The 19,987-nt window shown below is 45.5% G+C and overlaps 1 long non-coding RNA gene across 1 annotated transcript; it reads left to right on the plus strand.

Moving 5' to 3' along the window:
- The first annotated feature begins 3,414 nt into the window (after nucleotides 1-3,414).
- On the plus strand, nucleotides 3,415-11,436 carry LOC120537891. The gene is made up of 3 exons (XR_005635409.1): nucleotides 3,415-3,441; nucleotides 7,868-7,919; nucleotides 9,760-11,436. It is a non-coding gene; the product is annotated as an uncharacterized LOC120537891 (long non-coding RNA).
- The last annotated feature ends 8,551 nt before the right edge of the window (nucleotides 11,437-19,987 follow it).

The raw sequence follows: 19,987 nt of genomic DNA on the forward strand, positions 1-19,987 counted from the left end.
CGAGGTGAGAGTGGGTTAGGGTGGTCAAACCTGTTAAAGAAGTTGTTCATCTGGTTTGCTCTCTCGATGGTGGCACCCCGCTTTGAGCTGCAGCCAGTGATGATCTTCATCCCACACTTCCCTCATGCTGTTATTCTGCAGCTTCTTCTCCAGCTTTCTCCTGTACTGCTCCTTCGCCTCCCTGAGCTGGACTCGGAGTTTATATAAATCAGGTAAATCTATCCTGGTGAAAGAACTGAATTTGTTTAAAATGGAGTACCAGGGTTTAAGTGATTCAGTGTTGGGGTGATGTACTATGTTATTTCTAATATCATTAATTTTTTTGATTAACAAATACAGCAAAAGCCTCACAAGTTTCACTGGAAGTTTTTTGGAGGCATTCCATTGAGTGACCTCTGAGTTTAGCAGACGATCAATCGTAGAGAATCAGACTCTGGGATTACTAGCATTGTTATTTATAATTCTAGAGAAATAGCAGCGCCTCTCAAGATGGACTGAGTTGTTGTATTCTGTTATTTTAACCTTCAATATCTCATAATGGACAGTCAGTTTAGTTTTTCTCCATTTACGCTCGGCTCTCCGGCTTGTTCTCTTAAGATCAGACACTCTTTGGGTCTCGCACAGTCTAACAGTACTAGAAGATTTTTGAACTGTCTTTTCAGGTGTGACTATGTCTCTCACCTTAATATTACATTTTCCTCCTTACTATTTACAGTGGTGTGAAAAACTATTTGCCCCCTTCCTGATTTCTTATTCTTTTGCGTGTTTGTCACACAAAATGTTTCTTATCATCAAACACATTTAACCATTAGTCAAATATAACACAAGTAAACACAAAATGCAGTTTTTAAATGATGGTTTTTATTATTTAGGAAGAAAAAAAAAATCCAATCCTACATGGCCCTGTGTGAAAAAGTAATTGCCCCTTGTTCAAAAATCACCTAACTGTGGTGTATCACACCTGAGTTCAATTTCCTGATTACTGCCACACCTGTTTCAATCAAGAAATCACTTCAATAGGAGCTGCCTGACACAGAGAAGTAGACCAAAAGCACCTCAAAAGCTAGACATCATGCCAAGATCCAAATAAATTCAGGAACAAATGAGAACAGAAGTCATTGAGATCTATCAGTCTGGTAAAGGTTATAAAGCCATTTCTAAAGCTTTGGGACTCCAGCGAACCACAGTGAGAGCCATTATCCACAAATGGCAAAAACATGGAACAGTGGTGAACCTTCCCAGGAGTGGCCGGCTGGCCGACCAAAATGACCCCAAGAGCGCAGAGACGACTCATCCGAGAGGTCACAAAAGACCCCAGGACAACGTCTAAAGAACTGCAGGCCTCACTTGCCTCAATTAAGGTCAGTGTTCACGACTCCACCATAAGAAAGAGACTGGGCAAAAACGGCCTGCATGGCAGATTTCCAAGACGCAAACCACTGTTAAGCAAAAGAACATTAGGGCTCGTCTCAATTTTGCTAAGAAACATCTCAATGATTGCCAAGACTTTTGGGAAAATACCTTGTGGACTGATGAGACAAAAGTTGAACTTTTGGAAGGCAAATGTCCCATTACATCTGGCGTAAAAGGAACACAGCATTTCAGAAAAAGAACATCATACCAACAGTAAAATATGGTGGTGGTAGTGTGATGGTCTGGGGTTGTTTTGCTGCTTCAGGACCTGGAAGGCTTGCTGTGATAGATGGAACCATGAATTCTACTGTCTACCAAAAAATCCTGAAGGAGAATGTCCAGTCAACTGTTCGTCAACTCAAGCTGAAGCGATCTTGGGTGCTGCAACAGGACAATGACCCAAAACACACCAGCAAATCCACCTCTGAATGGCTGAAGAAAAACAAAATGAAGACTTTGGAGTGGCCTAGTCAAAGTCCTGACCTGAATCCAATTGAGATGCTATGGCATGACCTTAAAAAGGCGCATCATGCTAGAAAACCCTCAAATAAAGCTGAATTACAACAATTCTGCAAAGATGAGTGGGCCAAAATTCCTCCAGAGCGCAGTAAAAGACTCATTGCAAGTTATCACAAACGCTTGATTGCAGTTATTGCTGCTAAGGGTGGCCCAACCAGTTATTAGGTTCAGGGGGCAATTACTTTTTCACACAGGGCCATGTAGGTTTGGATTTTTTTCTCCTAAATAATAAAATCCATCATTTAAAAACTGCATTTTGTGTTTACTTGTGTTATATTTGACTAATGGTTAAATGTGTTTGATGATCAGAAACATTTTGTGTGACAAACACGCAAAAGAATAAGAAATCAGGAAGGGGGCAAATAGTTTTTCACACCACTGTACCTGATCCTCACTATTGTAGTTAGCTCTACAAACGGACTGGTGGCTTTGAATGTTTGTAAATTTTGAAGCTGTTGATGCATCAAAGGAGCATTTTTAACAATATGCTTCTTGTGAATATTTCTATATTAAATAGTAAGAGAAAATGGTCTGATCGACCGAGATCAACGATCTGCTTCACATCAACTTGTAGTCCTTTAGTAATTACTAAGTCTAACGTGTGACCTGCTTTATGTGTAGGCTGACTAACGAGTGTCTCAAGTCAAAAGAGTCCAGGATCTTCATGAATTCCTTTACTTTCAGGTCACACTGATTACCGATATGAAAGTTAAAGTCACCGACTATCTGTGGTAGGCTGGCGCCCTGCCCGGGGTTGGTTTCCTGCCTTGCGCCCTGTGTTGGCTCGGATTGGCTCCAGCAGACCCCCGTGATCCTGTAGTTAGGCTATAGCGGGTTGGATACTGGATGGATGGAAGTCACCAACTATTAGGAGCGCGTCATAGTTTGTAATTACAGTTGAAACCAAGTCTGAGAATTCCTCAAAGAAAGACGCATTCTACATTATTTAGGAAGTTCAATACACGGATAATACTAGAAACTGAGAAACACCATGAATAACAACAGCAAGATACTCAAAGGACTTGAATTTGCCAAAGCCGACATCTTTACATTTTAACCGGCTCGAGTAAATGTTTGCTAAAGCGCCGCCTTTCATACCTTGGCGATCTGCACGAGCAAAGCTGTAATTCGGAGGTGCGGATTTGATTAAAACTGCTGCGCCATCTTAGCTAAGCCACGTTTTACTTGGTGCAATAAAATCACTTTTCCTATCCTATATAATTAGGGTTCGTGTCAATACCTCGACGCAACACAAGTTAGAACCGTCCAATGGGACTCTGCCTCTGTAGTCAGAACATCACGTGACAAATGCTAACGCAGTATTGCCTGATTGGCTAACAATGTTCGGGTGCTTCAGTGACGCCGCTGGACGGCCGAGTATAGTAAGTCGGTGTTGGTTCGAGCAGATAACAGGAAGTTCGGTTGGTTTTTAGAACGTTGGTTTGGTGGGGCGTACTTTTCAGGACTAACATCGTCGACTGACTTAAACCCTTCGACAGCTCCAGAACCGTAAGTAATGTAGAACGTATCGCCATTTGCTTGGTACATCGAAATCTGTCTTTGGGCAGTTCGGTTTTGGCATCCGTCCTTCTGACATCTATTGGCAAACCGAGTAATGACGGCTGGGTATTAACAACGGGCACTGTTTAAATTTTAGCCGATCTCAGATCTAAAATGACCACGCCAATGTAATTATTACTCCGACTCCGGTTAGAGTCGTCAAATACGGTTTGTTTGGAAAATGTGTTTGCTGGAAAAAATCAAATGAGGTGCGCCGAAGAGCTGAGTTCACGTCTCGCAGCCCCGTTTAAACAGGAAGCTCTTCATTACATCGGCCATAAAGGTCTGTTTAGAGCACAAATCAGGGCCATGATAACAAAATCATTTCAAGGACTTAAAAAACAAATCATTCTTTGCAGAGAAAGTATTTACTTCACAAACGTAGAATTTGTAGCCCGATTCGATTGGGCTCCCAGTCACTAGTCACTAATAAGATCGTGAGCGGCGCAGTGGGTAGCGCTGCTGCCTCGCAGTTAGGAGATCTGGGTTCGCTTCCCGGGTCCTTCTTGCGTGGAGTTTTGCATGTTCTCCCCGTGTCTGCGTGGGTTTCCTCCCACAGTCCAAAGACATGCAGGTTAGGTAAATTGTGTGCTTGGTGTGTGTGTGTGTGCCCTGCGGTGGGCTGGCACCATGCCCGGGGTTTGTTTCCTGCCTTGTGCCTTGTGTTGGCTGGGATTGGCTCCAGCAGACCCTGTAGTTAGGATATAGCAGGTTGGATGATGGATGGATAATAAGATCGTTGACGCTCTCACATTTAGTAAAGCCATATTTAATGTTCTGGAAGAGCAGAACTGAATTGTATGTGTGTTATGGGTATTTGAGATAGAAATGAAGTTATTTTTATTAGCGCCGCTCTGTGCGTATTTTTTATTTAATCTATAATCTGTTTTTCTAGTTTTAATGCATTGTTCATCTAGAGGTGTAATTGAAGTTAAATTATTCGTATTTATGCCGCACCGCCCAGATTTTTTACACGCACTGAGGTCAGTTATTAGACTGTTAATGCAGTGCACTTTGGAGGACGATTTTCTTACTGAATTATCACAAGCATTGCAGAAGGGGTTAGAAGTAAAAATAGAGAGTCAAGAGAGACGAATTACCTTAGCGATGTTTTCAGAGAGGACATGGCGCCGAATCTATCTGGGTGCAGACTATCCCGCCTGAAGAAACGCGGCCTCTCCCAGAAGAGGTCCCAGCTGTCTACGAAACCGACTACAGGGTGCAAGGCAGGAACAGACCCCGGACAGGACGCCAGTCTATCGCAGTCATTCTGCAGAATGAAGGCCATTATGGGTGAAGGACTGATAGGAAAGCTGCAGAGGTTTGTCTTGAGAGGAGAGGAAAAATTGACCTAAGTGGGGTTGAAAAAGAAGCAGAAGACCCCAGAAGGGCACAAACTGCACAGGGGGATAAAAGCAACAGAGGGTGTCATTTGACAAGCCAGCGCCTTCCACTCCTCGCATTTACCAAATGTCTCCAAATGACTCCTGGGAATTGCACTGAAAGTCTGATAAGAGTTTGTCCTCCTTCGAGTTATGAAGCGAAATTATGTGAATTTCCCCTTGGGATTAATAAAGTATCTATCTATCTATCTATCTGATTCTCTCCTTTGATTGGACGACCACCACAGACGGAGCAGGTAGGCAGCCAGTTGGCCGAGGTCTCCAGGACTCCGACTTTCTCTTTGATGATTTTAGTCTCCTCCATTGCCGACCAGCCGTAGTTCATGAAGAAGTAAACTGGACAGCCTTTGTTGGTTTCCATTTGTTTAATCAGCTCGTCCCTTGTTCTCAAGTCTGCCTTTCTCTGTATTTCGTAATCCGCGTCCTCTGTACCGTACTGTGCTCCCCCCGTACTGAGGGCACCAGGATTCACGTCCCAGCCCTCCCTGTCTGGAGTCTGCATGTTCTCCCCGTGTCTCTGTGGATCTCCTCGAGGTGCTGTGGTTTGCTCTCACGGTCCAAAGACAGGTGATTTGCTGGTCCTAAATTGTCCCTGGTGTGTGTGAAGGACTGGCGTCCTGTCCGGGGTTTGTTCCTGCCTGGCGCCCTTTTGCTAGCTGGGATAGGCTCCAGCAGACCCCGCGATTCTGTTCAGGAATAAGCAGGTTAGAAGGTTAGATGACTGACTGGACTTTAACTGAGGGTTGTTCACAGCTCTCTGGGCCTGCACTCGGTGAAAGGCGCTATATAAAGAATTGCATTGTAAGTTCATTGTTGTCCAGTGTCTCCCAAACGTTCCACATTTACTGGAATGCGCATGCCGACCTCTGCCTGAGCGTCCTCTTCTTGCAGCTCCTAGTGTGTTAGGGCAGCTCGTGAGTCCTCCTAAATCCTGCTCAGACTGGAGTGATCAAACACTTTCATTCCCAGTCCTAAGAGTTGGTCCAAACTGATGTCACCCTGAGCTTTCCAAGAAGTACTTACCTACTCTCGATAAATACGTGTCGGCCATTTCTCAACCCAGAATTGAGCTTTCGTAATGTCAGGACCTTGGAATATGTGATGATGCGGTCACTTTATTGGTCTGTGGTGGGAAAGAAGGAGTCAAGTCACCAGTCCATCTACGGCGCGTCCCCCACCCTCACCTGTGGTCACGAGCTCACGGGTACATGTGGCCAAAATGAGCTTTCTCTGCAGAGTCACGGGGCTCTCCCTTAGGGAGAGGGTGACATCCGGGAGAGGCTCAGAGTAGAAGTGCGGACCCTCGTCATCGAGGGACCCAACTGAGGTGGTTTGGGCATCGGACATGGACGACTCCTTCTGGAGGCACAACCAGCTGGGAGGAGACCCTGTGGGAAAGACCCAGGGCTCACTGGGAGGAACAGGCCTGGGAATAAATACCTTGGGAACGCACAGCATGAGTTGGCAAGTGTGGCTGGAGAAATAAAAGGACGTGTGGGCTTCACGGCTGAGACTGCTGGACCTGCGACCAGGCAGTGCAGAATGAATGAGTAAATAAATAAATGGACGAATGAACAAATGAACAAACAAATAAATAAATTAATTAATTATGCAAGAATAAATAAATGAATGAATGAATGAATACATAAATTAATGAAACAATGAATGAATACATAAATAAATAAACAGATAAATGAATAAATAAATCAATAAATGAACAAATGAACAAACAAACATTTAATGAAAGAATAAATGAATGAATAAGTGAATACATAAATAGAGAAATGAATGAATAAATAAATTAAGAAATGAATGAATGAGTAAATAAATGAGTGAATACATAAATGGATGTGTAAATAAGTGAATGAATGAATAAATAAATGAATGACTGAACGACTTGCCACCCAGAGAAAGACACTTTTCATAATTCACTGCACAGAATCAGAGGTGCCAGCAGTGCCACTACAATGAGAAGGTTTCTCTAATAACCCGCTAATTTTCACGCTGGACTAACGAGGGACAAGCGAAGGGAGGACGCTGGAGGAGCGGCTGCTCTAAACAGGGCTTTGCAGTGCGACGTGACGCGACATTTCAAGCGAGTAGTGGCCATTGGAAGCACTAGGAATGTCGTGGCTGTATTTCTAAGTGAGTTTAGGTGGATCTCGATTAAATCGTTTTGAATGCTCGTTTATAGAAGACGTCCATTGAACCTCCCACAAATGCCGTCGTGTTGAGTTCCTCGTCTCACAAAGCACTAAGGTCGCAGCTCTTCCTTATCCCTCCTCGTTTCTGAACCAGCGGCGCCCACAGCCTCACATCATTGACTTACTCAGACACTCCGAAGTGGCAGTTCAGTATAATAAGAATGAAATGGCCAGCTAACCTGAGGTGGTCCTCGATTTCGCTGGCTTTTTGTCTGATTTGGAGTTTTGTTTACATGACCTTAGTTTCTTTTCTTTTCTTTTTTTTTTTTTTGTTTAAAGGGTGTTGCTTTTAGTTTACTTGTCACCATTTTGCCATCATTTCCCCATTTGTGCTGACACAAGGTTTTTGTCATTATTGCCGCCAGCTTTAGGAGGTCATCATCCTGGCTCTGCTATGATAAGCAGTACCACCCCGGGACGAGAGGGGGCGCTGTTGCGGACTGATTCTTCCTCTTTTACCCCCAGGAGCACTCCTAACCCCGCCCACCCACGGTGCCCAGAGCAGGCTCCACCTCTTCCAATTGAATGCCATAAACCTGGACGAGTCCCCCAAAGGTGGCATCTCCTTCTGAGCCCACTGGCCAAAGACATCCAATCCTGCATTGCGGCTGTTTTAGGATGAAGGCCTGTGGGCGGAGCCTTTGCAGCTGCGATTCACGACACGCTTTTTAACGGGTTGTCCCCAGAGGTGCATTGTGACATCAGTGCATTGTGTCTGCTCACTCCTAAATTGCTCTTTTTTTTCTTTCTTTTTTTGTCTCCTGACAGATTCGGCCATCGGGATGTCGTGCTGCCCGATTCTGCGCATTGAGGTCCACATGTAAGATGGAGAGAACATTCTTGTTAGATTAGTTTATTCAACCCAAAGATTTATTGTAATCTTCTGTTTGCCACTTTGATGCTGGAGCGGCCGCCTGCATGTTACACTCTTTGAAATTTTATAAAGGTAACAACAAGCTTGGCAAAAGAATAAATAACAAAATGATTGCCAACCAGCATCCCAAGCTGTTTCGATGTGTGGTTGGTGCCAGTGCATGCCCCCCAACCTGACCTGATTGCGCATTGGGGTGACTGGCACCAGGGGTCAGAGAGCAGGAGTGCGGCCAGTGACTGTGCTGGACGGCTGTTCGACTCTTCAGTTCTGGATTGCCTAATAGAAGACAGCCTCATGCCAGTCATGTTTTGCGCCACCCTCTGCACACATACCAGGACGTAACAGGCACTGCCTCCTCTGATGTGTTCACACTGTGAAGGGCACAACAACTGGCCAGCCAGTCCACCGCTGTCCAATATGGCAATTGCTCCACCCAGCCAGTGAACTCGGATTTGCTGCTGCTGCCAGGATGGGCATCGGCTCCTTGCAATGCCAGGTGGGATTAAGGACATCAGAAGGTGGCTGATTGGAGGTTTATTTCCGCGTGCGGGTGAGGACTCGAAGCCAAGAGGAAGTGGAATGCCAGCCGCCTCCTCATCTTCACGGCCCAACATCCACCAGCTGTAAAACGTTGTTGACTCAGTGCTAGGATTTCCCAGCAGCCCTTTGATAAAAAAAATCCCTTTGCAAAAAGTTAATGATAAACGAAAACTGAAGGTCAGCTGTAGTTTGGGATTAAACAAAGGACTTTGATGGAAAAAACGAAAAAAGCGGTGCCAATGCAAGGCTCTTCCTGAATAGGGATATCAACACTGTGGCCCCCCGAGCTACCGTGAGAGACCCCCTTAAAGAAATTCCAGTCAGATGCCACTTTGTGGGCCTTTTGCATATGTGCTGGGAATTGACTTTATGTTGGAAATGTAATGTGTGATGCCAACCAGGGGCATCAGCCAGCGTCCCCAAACCCCAACACAAACACACTGAGAATCCCGGGTTCAAATCAAAGGATGGCTCATTCAACGCGATTCCTTCACACAGTACCACAGAGTTGCACGAAGGCACAGGTTTCTCTCTCCCTCTACAATTCTTCTCTCCAGTGGAGTGTTGCCTTTCCTCCTCCCTTTTATTACAGACCCGGGAGTACATCCGGTGCCAGGGCGGCTGCCCGATGGAAGCACTTCCAGGTCACGCCCATTATAGCAGGGAGTTTGTCTCCCTACAGTGCCCTCTTGTGGCACCTAGCGACGCCAGCAGGGCTGCTGTGCCGGACTACATCTCCCAGCATGCCCTGCTGGCTTCTCACTAGGCACTGATATCCATCTAGCGTGCAGAGGGAGTAAAAAGCCCCCAGCGACATCTTCTCTTTTCAGTGGGCCGTCTGTCCATCCCTTCTGCTCTTTCCTTCCGGGTCTGATCCCCTTCTGGATGCCTGTCTGCCTGTTAGGAGCCTCCCGTTCCGGGTAAGGAACCATCCCGTCTTCTGGCTGGGATGCCCGTCCAGCCCACGTGGCATCTACAAACGATATTCGTTAAGGCTGCGTGTCGTTTAGCCACCGATGATAATCCAGGTGGTCTCACGACAGAGAAACCGAGTCAAGTACATGACACGAATTAACCCTGGCTGAAATGTCGGCTTATTTGTTAGACTTTCACTGCCATAATGGCGTATGTTAGGCTTTGTCCTTCCATGTTGTGCTTTTGCCTGGCTTTGTCCCCTGACTTATGTTTATTTTCCTTGCTGATTTTTGTCATTTTTTAAATTTTATTTTGTTTAAATATCCTTTAGGACTGACGTACCATTCCTTATTATCTGTGGGTGGACCCACCAGAAGCGGGGACACCGTGACATCACGACAGAGGGACCGTCCCCCGCCTCCATAGTTCGAGCTGAGGAGTGAAGCGGCTCAGATTGTCGCTGGCTGCTGTGGAGGACCCCAGGGTCTCCTCTTTCAAATATCGTTTGCTTCTGTTGGGGGATTTTATACCCGTAGTGTCCTGTCTCCCCTGGCTGGGCTTCAAAGTGGTGTTTCGTGTTATTTTATGCCATTTATTTCTATTAATGTTTATTCTGTTCATTATGCACATTGTGTTTGTGTTTGCTTGTAAACGGATGTGGCCTCGGTTACACACAAAGAAATGAGAGATGGCCGGCAGTTCAACCCAGACGAAACCCCCATGACGCTAGATGGCAACTTCCCTGCAGCTTAGCGGTGCCCCAGATTCCCGCAGGGCATTATGGGAAATGGAGTTTGGCTTCACAGCCCTGCTGGGTACCGTGGGTGCCGTGAAGGGATGCTACAGGGAGACAAGGGGATTTCGGTTTCCAATATAGCCCGGAAGTACTCCCAAGTCATGGGGACGGAAGGACAGAAGTACTTCCAGGCTGAAGGAAGATGTAATTCTCCATCTGACCCGGAAGTGCTGACAAATCACACGAACAGAAGAGGAGCAGCACTTCCGGGTCAAGGACTAGTGGAGACCCAGCAAGGGAGCCGGAGCTGGGAGGGAGTGTGACAGAGCTGCTTGGTGGAGAGGAGGAAAAGTATTGTGTTTGGTGGATGTGGTGCTTTAGAGGCACAATTGCAAAGAAGGAATTAACGTTGTACTTAGTGCTTTTAAACTTGTGTCCTGAGCATCTATCTGTCTGTTGGGTTTCATGGGGCAGCATCGCCCTGTAACGTCCACACCTTCAAAGAAAAGACCAGCAGACTTACCGTGAAACACGGAGGATGCTCACTTATGTTTGGGGCTGCTTTGCTACATCTGTCACAGGGGGACCTCGAGTCTGTGGAGGGAACAACGAAATCTCAAGACCACCAAGACATTCTGGAATGAAACCTCCTGGCCAGTGTCAGGGTGCTCTGCCTCAGTCGCACCTCATGGACCTTCCAACGGGATAAGGAGCACCCAAGATTGGTGAAGAACAAAACATTGGACTGTTCTGAAGTGACCTTCTGAGATGAATCCCATCAAACATCGATGGAGAGAACTGAAACATGCCATCTGGAGAAGACCCCTCCACGCCTGCCCCTGACTCTGTTGTAGCAAAACTCAAAAGCAAAGTCTGATTTGTGTTAAATACGAAATACAATGACTTTGGTACGTTTTAAGTTATTTCAGAGACAGTTGGGGATTCTACCACTTAATCTGGCCACGTCTGTATTTATATTTATATATATATATATATATACACCATTTGTCACATGACTCTTCTGAATAGATTATCTTCCATTGGCATTACCCACACTCCACTAGATTGGTTCAGCTCCTACCTCTCAGGCCACACCCAGTTTGTTCAGCTTAAAACTTTCACATCCCAACCCACTTCAGGTGGGCTCTGCACTGGGACCCCTCCTTCTCATTATTCACCTCCTTCCCATCGGCTTTTAAATCCCGACTGAAGACTTACAACTTCAGTTTAGCACACCCTGACTAGAGCTGCTGATTAACTGTGCAGACTCCATCTCTGTTGTCAGTCATCAGCACTAAAACAGAAGTAACATGACAGTTAGAATTTGATCCTCGCCCTCACCTGTTTCTCTTCTTGGTACTCAAATATGCCACTTGGTGCCCCTGCCCACCTGCCAAGTTGTTTTGCCTGACTAAGGTAAAGTCATCCCTGATGGAGGATCGCAGGAAATGTTGGAAAGATGGGTTCTTACATTGGATTAGCGCTATTTCAGCTGTGGAATGGCCAAATGGGGGAGGCAACTTGATGGCTGAGGTTTCCAGGACTCTAAACAAATCCAAATCATATTATGGGATATCATCTACTGTTCAAAATTCTGCTCTGTACTTCTAAAATGTTTAGTTTTATACTGTGTTGAGGATTACTTCTGTTCTGTGTATTGTATTGTATTGACCCCCCTTTTTCTTTTTCACACCCACCCTACCTGGTAAGGGGTCTCTCTTTGAACTGCCTTTCCGGAGGTTTCTTCCATTTTTTCCCTACAAGGGTTTTTTTGGGAGTTTTTCCTCGTCTTTTTTGAGAGTCAAGGCTGGGAGGCTGTCAAGAGGCAGGGCCTGTTAAAGCCCATTGCGGCACTTATTGTGTGATTTTGGGCTACACAAAAATAAATTGTATTGTATTGTAATATCTTTTGTAAAAATAATATTAGCTTCCACTGTTATGCTGATGACCCCCAGCTCTGTCTCACTAGCACACCCACTGCTTCCTTTCCACCCTCCTCACTTACTGATTGCACAGTAGAAATCAAATCCTGGTTTTCTTCAAACTTTCTTAAATTAAATAACAAGTGACAGAACTGAGGTTCTCCTCATTGGTACAAAGTCCACATTATCTAAAACTGATCACTTTTCATTTGTTATTGATGATTCCTCTGTCTCCCCTTCCCCACAGGGGTCATCCTTGACAGTACTTTATCCTTTCAGTCCCACATCAGTAACATCTCCCGGTCTGCTTATTTCCACCTACATAACGTTAATCGTATTCGCGCCACCCTCACTCCCCACACCACTGCTGTCCTCGTTCATAGCCTCGTCACTTCTCGTCTCCATTATTGCAATTCCCTTTTCTTTGGTCTTTCTCGCAAATCTCTTTATAAGCTTCAACTGGTCCAGAATTCAGCTGCCCACCCTCATCATTACTAGAACCCCCTCTACTGTATTCACCACATCACTCCCGTCCTGCAGCAGCTTCATTGGCTTCCAGTTCAGTTCCCAATTCAATTCCAAATTCTCCTGTTAACATTCAAGGCTCTCCACACCCTCGCCCCTCCATACCTGTCTGACCTCCTCCATGCTGCCATTCCCTCCCGTACCCTCAGATCCTCTTCCTCAATCCACCTCGCTGTCCCCCTCGCCCGTCTTACCACCATTCAGTCGCTCTGCTCCCCAGCTCTGGTACTCACTACCATCTGAACTTAGAAATATTGAATCATTTTCACTTTTCAAATCTAAACTTAAAACTCATTTGTTTAACACGGCTTTTCCTCTTTGATTACAATTGTTCTGTCTGATTTTAATTTTTGTATTTTAGTTTTGTTAATAATCTGTGTTTTATCTATTGTTCATTGTTCTTGAATGTTTAGAAAGGCGTCCACAAATAAATAAAATGTATTATTAATAATTTTTGACTTATAGCTTTTTTTTTTTTTTTGGAAGTATTTATTTATTTTGTTGCGCCGTCGACGTTTCCAGTCGTTATTCGTTACTCAGTTTCTTTCCGACGCTCTCTCTTGGGCGGCCGTTATCTTTGTCTTGGGCACTGCGGGTGGCAGAGCCATGCAGTTAGCGGCGCACTTTAGGGCTGACGTGTGACTCGGTCAGAGACGAGTTTAACGGACCACTTTAGTTCATGTCGTTCTTAGCGCTACGAAGCCCACCACAGGTCGGCACTGAGAGATGGGCTGGAGGTTTCCTGAGCGGTGGGTTTTCTGGATTTTGGATTCTTTGCTCTTGTGGGTTTTCATATTGGACTTTGTGTTAATAACAATAATAATAATATCAATGTGTTCCTGCGTTAAGCCCTCACTTCGTCATCAGAGGTCTGCGTCTGAACCCGATGGCCGAATTTCGGTGCAGTCTGCCATTTAAGTGCGCACTTTAACGTCTTCTTAAGTGTAACGTCGATGTCTGTGTGAAGCCCTATGATGATTCTACAAGAGGGCTATAATAACATAACTAGCTGTCCCGTGTAGTGGCGAAACAGGACAACTTTAAAAACCAATAAACAAACAGGTAGCGCTTGCGAGGTGCACTCCAACACGTGGCGACAGGTAGAGCGACTCGAATAGAGGCTGACGCGTGAGTGAGGAGAGTCCCGCCCCTCTGCTGACGTCACGCTTCCTCCTCCCTTCAGACCGCCCAATCTCTCTTGGATTAGCGCAGTGAAAGGCAATTTTTTCCAACAGCGGCGCACTAAGTCCAAAAATTTTCTTTCGCGGCGCACCCGAGGGACTGCCCATAAATAAAGTCGTGACGACACAATCTATGGACAATCGGAAATAAAAAACAGTTAATTTTACAAGTTTGAAAGACGTTCTATTAATAAAGGAATCAAAGGATAAATCTTAAATTTAATTAATGTGAACGCTGAGATTGTTTTTCAGCACATATGAGATTGATGCGAGGATCAATTTTCGAAAGACAGACGCGCATTTCCTTGTCGATCATTTGAAGTCTCTCGCGTTTCTTAGACTTAATTTCCGTATGTGTTCCGTTATCTGTTCTTCCAACATATAATATATTTTTTTAATCAACCAAAAGTTCAAAAACACTAGCAATTTTAAATATTTTACAAAAGTTTTCGCGGCGCCCCTAGAAAATTCCACGGCGCGGCGCACCGGTTGCCCGACAATGGATTAGCGTGAATAAATTGCTCCTGCAAGCGAACTCTGATACTTAGCGTGATGAGAGAAGCCGCAAAACCAACCGGAATGTTCAAGCAAATTGTAGAAAAAAACCCAATCTAAATCCGTTAAGTAGGTCTCTCGTGAAAATTGGACAGACAGACAGATGTTGGATTTTATATATAGAGAGATTAGTTGGTATATTAATTAATAATTCAGTGACGCTGTTACGGTGTTCTGAAGCTTGCACTCAGTGAAAGGCGCTATATAAAAATACGCTGAAGTGAACTGGCCCTTCCACTTGTAAACCACTGCGGTGGGCTGGCACCCTGCCCGGGGTTTGTTTCCTGCCTTGCGCCCTGTGTTGGCTGGGATTGGCTCCATCAGACCCCCATGACCCTGTGTTAGGATATAGCGGGTTGGAAAATGACTGACTGACTTGTAAGCCAGCATCTCGTACACAAACACAAAAATGGTTTGGTTTTGCGACAGTGCAAAATGACACGTAACACACACACACACACACACACACACACCCACACACACACAGACACACACACAGTGTTTTCGTTGTAGTGCATATTTAAAACGGTGCTATAAAGAATAAGGAGTCCGCCCCCATGATTTAGTTAGCAACAGCAGTAAATGTAGGCGATGGAGCCTGTCAACTGCTTACCTCGGACTTTGTCTGATATAGCGCCTTTCACGGCTAACATCCCCAAGGCCATTGCTGCCAGTCACCGACTCGAGCTGCTGCTGCTGCTGTGTGTGTGTGGCTTGCTGAGCACAGTGCTGCCCTCTAGTGGCTGAGGATTGTAAAACACAAGGGTTCCAGTCCAGTTGGACCCCCGAGTGAACCCTTGCAAAAACGTTAAGAGACCCTTCAGTGATGTGAGGGAAAGACATTCACACTGAAAGGCGCTATAAAATTCAGAAGTCAATCTGCGGCCGGTGTGACCCCGTGGGTGTCACCCCACATTATCAGCGACCGTGGTGAGGAAGATCTTGGAACGCAGAAGTGCATTAGTATGGTGGTCAGTCCGGGAAGGCGCTATATAAAACACTACTGGCATTGCTGAGGTTTATAAATGGTGTGTGTGACCCTGAGTGTGACATTTGTGAGTTACAAGTTGAAAAGGCTAACAGTTTAATACAAATAAATGAATATTGTTTCAAAGTCATTTGTCCTTTTGAGACAGCATCATCACTGACTGGCACTTAGACAACAGGCACCTGGAATGCGGTGGCACTCGCCATGCCAGGTGACTTATTAATTACTTTAACAATGAACCCTGAGCACAAAAGCCTTTTTAATTTAAATGTAGTTTGAAAGGCGCTATATGATATGTACCTTCAGTACACTTGCGTGTTTTAAAGACTGTGAGCGAGACGAGCGAGACGAGCTCCACCAGCAGTCTGAAAGGTGCTACAGAGCAGGATATTATATAAGATACTGGGGACAAGCCCCGGTGCCTTCAGAGCCCAACCCCCAGTCGTGGCCAGAATATTAGTCAGTCAGTCAGTCAGTCATCGTCCAACAAGCTATATCCTAACTACAGGGTCACGGGGGTCTGCTGGAGCCAATCCCAGCCAACACAGGGTGCAAGGCAGGAAACAAAACCCGGGCAGGGCGCCAGCCCACCACAGCAGAATATTAGTAAAATCTGTAAATGTACAAAAGAAAAAATATTATTTATTGGAGTCAAAATCACGAAATTCTATTAATATGTAAATGAAAAGTTAATTATTATTTAACCAAGTAAAAATCATAAAATATTTACTCTCTTACCAATTAGAGTATAGTCCACTATGCTCTTTGAGTATTTATCCATCCATCCATCCATTTTCTAACCCGCTGAATCCAAATACAGGGTCACGGAGGTCTGCTGGAGCCAATCCCAGCCAACACAGGGCACAAGGCAGGAACCAATCCTGGGCAGGGTGCCAACCCACCACAGGACACACACAAACACACCCACACACCAAGCACACACTAGGGCCAATTTAAAATCGCCAATCCACCTAACCTGCATGTTTTTGGATTGTGGGAGGAAACCGGAGCGCCCGGAGGAAACCCACGCAGACACGGGGAGAACATGCAAACTCCACGCAGGGAGGACCCAGGAAGTGAACCCGGGTCTCCTAACTGCGAGGCAGCAGCGCTACCACTGCGCCACCGTGCCGCCCTTGAGTATTTATAAGAGACTAAATAAACGATTCATTCATTCTAACTGACATTCTTATAGATAAAAAAACGTTTTTTAAAAAAATCACTAAAGTGGTATGCAATGGGTCATCGTAACCCGACCTTCAGCGAACTAAATCACCGAAATACAAACACTGGTGTTCTTTTTTCTTTTTTTTTAATAGTTTGTTCCTGTGAAAGAAAGTTTACTGGATCAAAACTAAAAACCACAACTTTCTTGATATTTTAGATTATAATTTAAAAACAGAATACGAATCTGACAATGGGCGGCATGGTGGCGCAGTGGGTAGCGCGGCTGCCTCGCAGTTAGGAGACCCTTAAGGGTTCACTTCCCGGGTCCTCCCTGTGTGGAGTTTGCATGTTCTCCCCGTGTCTGCGTGGGTTTCTCCCGCAGTCCAAAGACATGCAGGTCAGGTGCATTGGCGATCCTAAATTATCCCTAGTGTGTGTGTGTGCCCTGCGGTGGGCTGGCAACATGCCTGGGGTTTGTTTCCTGCCTTGCGCCCTGTGTTGGCTGGGATTGGCTCCAGCAGACCCCCTTGACCCTGTAGTTAGGATGTAGCAGGTTGGAAAATAGATGGATGGATGGAATCTGAAAATCTAACAACATCACATTAAAGTTCGATAAATTCTGAAAAGAATGATACCAAACATAGATATGTAGGTTTTAAAATAAGCCCGGTTTAAAGCAAGACAAAAAACGTCACATAAAATCGTTGCACTTTTAGGATTAGGATTTTATTATAGATAGAGATTGTGTGGCTAGAGTGCCCCCTGGCGTCTAAGATGACGTCTGCACCACTCACTTCACCCACTCATGGCTCATGGCACTATTGACTGCGCTTTTGATGTGAAGGCGCTATATAAAACACAATCGCTTGTTTTAAATGTCTGTGAGAGAGCCGTGATCTCCTTGCACTGGTGACACTTTGGCCTGGTGGTCGGGGTGCTGGACAGTAAAACACATGGATGCTGTGACTGTGAGTAACTCACTTAGCATGGCAGACCTCAGTGCTGAGCCGGCAAAGTGCCTCAGGGCTAGTCCTCTATGTGAAGGCGCTATATAACCATCACCTGAAACAAAGATGGTGACAATCTCCTCTCAGGTAGTTTATGACCTGCCGGAGTGTTCTTTTAACCATGGAAAGGCGCTATATAAAATGAAATCATTGACATTCCCTTTTCAGTTAGGATTTTCAGCATGAGAACTGAATCCTGAAAGGCATTGATTGACAATGACAAGAAGTTTATGTGACGCAGACTCCATATCTGCAGTGTTGGCCCTTCTTTCTTTTTCGAGACCTCTGCAATTCACCCTGGCAGGATGACAATCGACTTCTGGGCCCAATCCTGACTGATGGCAGCCCATTCTTGCAGAATCAGAATTGGTGGGTTTTTATTTGTCCACCCCGTGCCTCTTGAGGATTGACCACAAGTTCCCAATGGGAGTTTCCTGATCATGGACCCCAAAGTTTGTTCCCTGAGCCACTTAGTTCTCACTTTTGCCTTATGGCCCGGTGCTCCATCATGTTGGTCACCAAACTGTCCTATGATGGGTGGCAGAAGTTGCTCTCGGAGGATGTTTCTGGTCCCATTCTTTATTAATGGCTCAGGATTGGGGGGCACCACCAGTGCAGAGCTGGCTCAGGAATGGCAACAGGCAGGTGGGAGTGAGGCGATGACTTTTGGAGGTTGGCCTGGTGGGTGTCAACAAGGGCAGCAAAGAAGCCATCAGGGACAGACTGACATTCTGGGATTGGACTGCTGAGGATTGCTGGGTGAAGTCATTGTCTCTGATGAATCCCCTTTCTGATTGGGGCATCCGGGAAAAAAAAAAGAAAAGGTGAACGTGCTACCATCAGCCCAGTGTCAGGCCAACAGTAAAGCATCCTGAGACCATTCATGTCAGCCAAGGGGCTGCAGGGCTCACTCATAATGTGGCCTAAGAACACAGCCATGAATGAAGAATGGGACCAAAACATCAACCGAGGGCAACTTCTCCCAACCATCATAGGACAGTCTGGTGACCAACATGATGGAGCACCGGGCCATAAGGCAAAAGTGAGAACTAAGTGGGACCAAATCATCGAAATGTGGGGTCCATGGTCAGGAAACTCCCCAGATCTTTAATCCCATTGAGAGGGTGGTTGGACAAACAAAAACCCACCAATTCTGATTCTGCAAGAATGGGCGGCCATCAGTCAGGATTGGGCCCAGAAGTTGATTGTCAGCCTGCCAGGGTAAATTGTAGGGGTCTTGATAAAAAAAGAAGGGCCAACACTGCAAATATGGAGTATGCGTCACATAAACTTCATGTCATTGTCAAATCAAAGCCTTTGAAACTTCTGAACTGCTTGTCATTCTACTTCAGTGTACCAGAGAAACATCTGACAAAAAGACCTAAAAACACCGAAGCAGCAGACTTTGTGCAAACCCACACTCGGGTCCTTCTCTGAACGTATGGTCACAACTGTAGGTAGTGCGCCCCCTAGTGGCAAAGAATCCCTTTACCTGCTGACACTGTTGTCGTGGAGTTCTGCACAGAGCGCGCTATGGTAAAGGCGCTATATAACATTGATACTCGTGTGTAGAGTCCATGAGACAGCAAAGATCCACCAGCAGCCATGAAATCCAATTTCTTGGGGGCTTCAGGCCCTCGTTACTGAAACTGTAGCCCAGTGGTTTGGGTGTGTTTAGGGCGTCATTTCAGTCTCTTCTGCTGACCGCCCGTGAGATTTTGAGCGAGTCGCTTAACATGACACTCCACTTACTGTCCACCTGTAAAATGTACCTTAGGGTTGTTCCACTGTTTAAAGGCGCTATACAAGTACTACCTACCTAAAACAAAGAAGCCAACATCCTCCGTTTACATGGAATTTTTAAAAGCTGCTAAAGAAAATGAAAAATGAACAATTTATCCTTAGGACACGATGTAGTGAGCCATCTACTGGTTAAGATGGTGAACTGCATCGCTCACTTTTTATTTGTTCTTTATTTTGCCTTATTCATTAAGGACAAAGATGGAAACGTACTCAAAAGTGAGGAGAGTGTGTTGAGATGATGGAAAGAGGCTGATGAATGAAGAGAACGAGAGAGAGAAGAGGTTGGATGATGTGGAGATAGTGAATCAGGAAGTGCAACGGATTAGCAAGGAGGAAGTAAGGACAGCGATGAAGAGGATGAAGAAATGTGACGAAAAGGCCATTGGTTCAAATTACATACCTGTGGAAGCATGAAGGTGTTTAGGAGAGATGGCAGTGGAGTTTTTAATGGAATCTTGGAAAGTGAGGATGACTGAGGAGTGGAGAAGAAGTGGACTGGTGGGCCGATATTTAAGAATAAGGGGGACGTGTAGGACTGTAGTAACTACAGGGGGAGAAAACTGATGAGCCACAGCATGAAGTTATGGGAAAGAGTAGTGGAAGATCAGGTAGGAAGTGAGGTGATGATTAGTGAGCAGCAGGATGGTTTCATGTCAGGAAAGAGCACCACAGATG

Source organism: Polypterus senegalus, chromosome 10, assembly GCF_016835505.1.
Source record: "Polypterus senegalus isolate Bchr_013 chromosome 10, ASM1683550v1, whole genome shotgun sequence".
NCBI classification, from domain to species: Eukaryota; Metazoa; Chordata; class Cladistia; order Polypteriformes; family Polypteridae; genus Polypterus; species Polypterus senegalus.